This window comes from Calliopsis andreniformis, unplaced genomic scaffold (genome assembly GCF_051401765.1).
Source record: "Calliopsis andreniformis isolate RMS-2024a unplaced genomic scaffold, iyCalAndr_principal scaffold0017, whole genome shotgun sequence".
In the NCBI taxonomy this organism is placed as follows: domain Eukaryota; kingdom Metazoa; phylum Arthropoda; class Insecta; order Hymenoptera; family Andrenidae; genus Calliopsis; species Calliopsis andreniformis.
Genome location: NW_027480429.1, coordinates 1,903,032 through 1,909,031, shown reverse-complemented (window position 1 = coordinate 1,909,031; position 6,000 = coordinate 1,903,032).

The window sequence follows — 6,000 nt, the reverse complement described above, 5'->3', positions numbered from 1 at the left end:
TGTTATACCATGGAAAAATGGTTGTATTTTTATTGTATTTTATGCTTCGGGCGTTGACTTCTGAGGCCCTAACTATTCGATCTGGTGGAGCAACGCCCTAGGCTGAAGCCTAGGTTGCCCGGAACGTAGAAATGACCATAACGTTCATACTGGTTGCAATTATTCGTTTCATACGATAGAAAGACTGTTGTATTTATATTGTATTTTATGCTTCTGGCGTTGACTTCTTAGGCCCTAACTATTCGATCTGGTGGAGCAACGCCCTAGAGTGAAGCCTAGGTTACCTCGAACGTAGAGATGACCAGTACTTTCACAATGGTTGCAATTATTCCTGTTACACGATGGAAAAGCTGTTGTATTTTTATTGTATTTTATGCTTCGGGCGTTGACTTCTAAGGCCCTAGCTGTTCGATTTGGTTGAGCAACGCCCTAGAGTCAAGCCTAGGTTGCCCGAAACGTAGAAATGACCGTTACTTTCACACTGGTTGCAATTACTCATGCTATACGATGGAGAAACTGTTGTATTTTTATTGTATTTTATGCTTCTGGCGTTGACTTCTTAGGCCCTAACTATTCGATCTGGCGGAGCAACGCCCTAGAGTGAAGCCTAGGTTGCACGGAACGTAGAAATGACCATAACGTTCATACTGGTTGCAATTATTCGTTTCATACGATAGAAAGACTGTTGTATTTATATTGTATTTTATGCTTCTGGCGTTGACTTCCTAGGTCCTAACTATTCGATCTGGTGGAACAACACCCTAGAGTGAAGCCTAGGTTGCCCGGAACGTAGAAATGACCATTACTTTCACACTGGTTGCAATTATTCATGCTATACGATGGAGGAACTGTTGTATTTTTATTGTATTTTATGTTTCAGGTGTTGACCTCTAAGGTCGTAGCTATTCGATCTCTAGGGCAACGTCCAGTAGTGAAGCGTATGTTGCCCGAAGCGTAGAAATGACCATTACTTTCAGACTGGTTGCAATTATTCTTTTTATACGATGGATAAACAGTTCAATTTTTATTGTATTTTATGCTTCTGGCGTTGAATTGTGAGTCCCTCACTATTCGATCTGGTGGAGCAACGCCCTAGACTGAAGTCTAGGTTGCCCGGGACGTAGAAATGACCATTAGTTTTACACTGGTTGCAATTATTCGCTCTATACGATGGAAAAACTGTTGTATTTATATTGTATTTTATGCTTCTCGCGTTGACTTGTTAGGTCCAAACTATTCGGTCTGGTGGACCAACGCCCTAGAGTGAAGCCTAGGTTGCACGGAACGTAGAAATGTCCATAACTTTCACACTGGTAGCATTTATTCGTTTTATACGATGGAAAAACTGTTCTATTTATTTTGTACTTTATGCTTCGGGCGTCGACTACTAAGGCCCTAACTATTCGATGTTGTGGAGCAACGCCCTAGAGTGAAGCCTAGGTTGCCCGGAACGTAGAAATGACCATAACTTTCACACTGGTTGCAATTATTCGTTTTATACGATGGAAAAGCTGTTGTATTTATATTGTATTTTATGCTTCAGGCGTTGACTCCTAAGGTCGTAGCTATTCCATGTGGAGGAGAAACACCCTAGGGTGAAGCCTAGGTTGCCCGGAACGTAGCAATCATCATTACTTTCTCACTGGTTGCAATTATTCTTTTTATACGATGGAAAAACTATGGCATTTTTTCTGTATCTTATGCGTCTGGAGTTGTTATCTTAGGCCCTAGCTATTCGACCTGCTGGTGCAACGCCCTAGTGCGAATCCTAGGTTGCCCGAAACGTAGAAATGACCATAACTTTCACACTGGTTGCAATTATTCGCTTTATACGATGGAAAAACTGTTGTATTTATATTGTCTTTTATGCTTCTGGCGTTGACTTCTTAGGTCCAAACTATTCGGTCTGGTGGACCAACGCCCTAGAGTGAAGCCTAGGTTGCACGGAACGTAGAAATGACCATAACTTTCACACTGGTTGCATTATTCACTTTATGCAATGGAAAAACTGTTCCATTTATATTGTATTTTATGCTCCTGGCGTTGAATTGTGAGTCCCTCACTATTCGATCTGGTGGAGCAACGCCCTAGACTGAAGTCTAGGTTGCCCGGGACGTAGAAATGACCATTAGTTTTACACTGGTTGCAATTATTCGCTCTATACGATGGAAAAACTGTTGTATCTATATTGTATTTTATGCTTCTCGCGTTGACTTGTTAGGTCCAAACTATTCGGTCTGGTGGACCAACGCCCTAGAGTGAAGCCTAGGTTGCACGGAACGTAGAAATGTCCATAACTTTCACACTGGTAGCATTTATTCGTTTTATACGATGGAAAAACTGTTCTATTTATTTTGTACTTTATGCTTCGGGCGTCGACTACTAAGGCCCTAACTATTCGATGTTGTGGAGCAACGCCCTAGAGTGAAGCCTAGGTTGCCCGGAACGTAGAAATGACCATAACTTTCACACTGGTTGCAATTATTCGTTTTATACGATGGAAAAGCTGTTGTATTTATATTGTATTTTATGCTTCAGGCGTTGACTCCTAAGGTCGTAGCTATTCCATGTGGAGGAGAAACACCCTAGGGTGAAGCCTAGGTTGCCCGGAACGTAGCAATCATCATTACTTTCTCACTGGTTGCAATTATTCTTTTTATACGATGGAAAAACTATGGCATTTTTTCTGTATCTTATGCGTCTGGAGTTGTTATCTTAGGCCCTAGCTATTCGACCTGCTGGTGCAACGCCCTAGTGCGAATCCTAGGTTGCCCGAAACGTAGAAATGACCATAACTTTCACACTGGTTGCAATTATTCGCTTTATACGATGGAAAAACTGTTGTATTTATATTGTCTTTTATGCTTCTGGCGTTGACTTCTTAGGTCCAAACTATTCGGTCTGGTGGACCAACGCCCTAGAGTGAAGCCTAGGTTGCACGGAACGTAGAAATGACCATAACTTTCACACTGGTTGCATTATTCACTTTATGCAATGGAAAAACTGTTCTATTTATATTGTATTTTATGCTCCTGGCGTTGACCTCTTAGGTCCAAACTATTCGGTCTGCTGGACCAACGCCCTAGAGTGAAGCCTAGGTTGCCCGAAACGTAGAAATGACCATCACTTTCAAACTGGTTGCAATTAATCCTGTTATACGATGGAAGAACTGTTGTATTTTTATTGCATTTTATGCTTCGGGCGTTGACTTCTAAGGCCGTAGCTATTCGATGTGGTGGAGCAACACCCTACAGTGAAGCCTAGGTTGCGCGGACAATAGAAATGACCATAACTTTCATACTGGTTGCAATTATTCGTTTTATACGATGGAAAAACTGTTGTATTTATATTGTAGTTTATGCTTCTGGCGTTGACTTTTAAGGCCCTAACTCTTCGATCTGGTGTAGCAACGCCTCAGAGTTAAGTTTTGGATGCCCGAAACGCCGAAATGATCATTACCTTCGCACTGGTTGCAGTGATCCATGCTATACAATGGAAAAACTGTTGTATTTATATTGTATTTTGTGCTTGTGGCGTTGACTTCTAAGGCCCTAACTATTCAATCTGTTGGAGCAACGCCCTAGGGTGAAACCTAGGTTGCCCGGACAATAGAAATGACCATAACATTCATACTGGTTGCAATTATTCGTTTTATACGATGGAAAAACTGTTGTATTTATATTGTATTTTATGCTTCTGGCGTTGACTTGTAGGACCCTAACTATTCGATCTGGTGGAGCAACGCCCTACAGTGAAGCCCCGGTTGCCCGGAACGTAGAAATGACCAGTACTTTCATACTGGTTGCAATTATTCCTGGTATACGATGGAAAAGCTGTTGTATTTTTATTGTATTTTATGCTTCGGGCGTTGACGTCTTAGGTCCAAACTATTCGGTCTGGTGGACCAACGCCCTAGAGTGAAGCCTAGGTTGCACGGAACGTAGAAATGACCATTACTTTCACACTGCTTGCAATTATTCGTTTTATACGATGAAACGACTGTTGTATTTATTATGTATTTGGTGCTTCTGGCTTTGACTTCTTAGGCCACAACTATTCCATCTGGTGGAGCAACGCCATAGAGTGAAACGTAGTTTGCCCGGAACGTAGAAATGACCATAACTTTCACACTGGTTGTAATAATTCCTGTTATACGATTGGAGGACTGTTGTATTTTTATAGTATTTTATGCTTCTGTCTTTGACTTCTTAGGCCCTAGCTATTCGATCTGGTGGCACAACGCACTAGAGTGAAGCCTAGGTTGCACGGAATGTAGAAATGACCATAACTTTCACACTGGTTGCATTTATTCGTTTTATACAATGGAAAAACTGTTCTATTTATTTTGTATTTTATGCTTCGGGCGTCGACTACTAAGGCCCTAACTATTCGATGTTGTGGAGCAGCGCCCTAGAGTGAAGCCTAGGTTGCCCGGACAATAGAAATGACCATAACTTTCATACTGGTTGCAATTATTCGTTTTATACGATGGAAAAACTGTTGCATTTATACTGTATTTTATGCTTCTGGCGTTGACTTCTAGGGCCCTAACTATTCGATCTGGTGGAGCAACGCCCTACAGTGAAGACCAGGTTGCCCGGAACGTAGAAATGACCATTACATTCACACTGTTTGCAATTATTGATTTTATACGATGGAAAAGCTGTTGTATTTATATCGTATTTTATGCTTCTGGCGTTGATATCTATGGCCCTAACTATTCCATCTGGTGGAACAACGCCCTAGGGTGAAGCCTAGGTTGCCCGGAACGCAGAAATGTCCATTACTTTCACACTGGTTGCAATTATTCGTTTTATACGAAGGAAAAACTGTTGTATATTTATTGTAATTTATGCTTCTGGCGTTGACCTCCATGACCCTAGCTATTCGAACTGGTGGAACAACGCCCTAGGGCGAAGCATAGGTTGCCCGGAACGTAGAAATGGCCATTACTTTCACACTGGTTGCAATTATTCCTGTTATACGAAGGAAAAACTGTTGTATATTTATTGTATTTTATGCTTCTGGCGTTGACCTCCATGACCCTAGCTATTCGAACTGGTGGAACAACGCCCTAGGGCGAAGCATAGGTTGCCCGGAACGTAGAAATGGCCATTACTTTCAAACTGGTTGCAATTATTCATGCTATACGATGGAGGAACTGTTGTATTTTTATTGTATTTTATGCTTCTGGCGTTGACCTCTAAGGTCGTAGCTATTCGATCTCTAGGGCAACGGCCAATAGTGAAGCGTATGTTGCCCGAAGCGTAGAAATGACCATTACTTTCAGACTGGTTGCAATTATTCTTTTTATACGATGGATAAACAGTTCAATTTTTATTGTATTTTATGCTTCTGACGTTGAATTGTGAGTCCCTCACTATTCGATCTGGTGGAGCAACGCCCTAGACTGAAGTCTAGGTTGCCCGGGACGTAGAAATGACCATTACTTTTACACTGGTTGCAATTATTCGCTCTATACGATGGAAAAACTGTTGTATTTATATTGTATTTTATGCTTCTCGCGTTGACTTGTTAGGTCCAAACTATTCGGTCTGGTGGACCAACGCCCTAGAGTGAAGCCTAGGTTGCACGGAACGTAGAAATGTCCATAACTTTCACACTGGTTGCTATTATTCGTTTTATACGATGGAAAAACTGTTATATTTATATTGTATTTTATGCTTCTGGCGTTCACTTCTTAGGCGCTATCTATTCGATCTGGTGGAACAACACCGTAGAGTGAAGGTTAGGTTGCCCGGAACGTAGAAATGACCATTACTTTCACACTGTTTGCGATTATTCCTTCTATACGATGGACAAGCTGTTGTATTTATATCGTATTTTATGCTTCTGGCGTTTACTTCTAAGGACCTAACTATTCGATCTGGTGGAGCAGCGCCCTAGAGTGAAGCCTAAGTTGCTCGGAATGTAGAAATGACCATTACTTTCACACTGGTTGCAATCATTCGTTTTATACGATGGAAATGCTGTTGTATT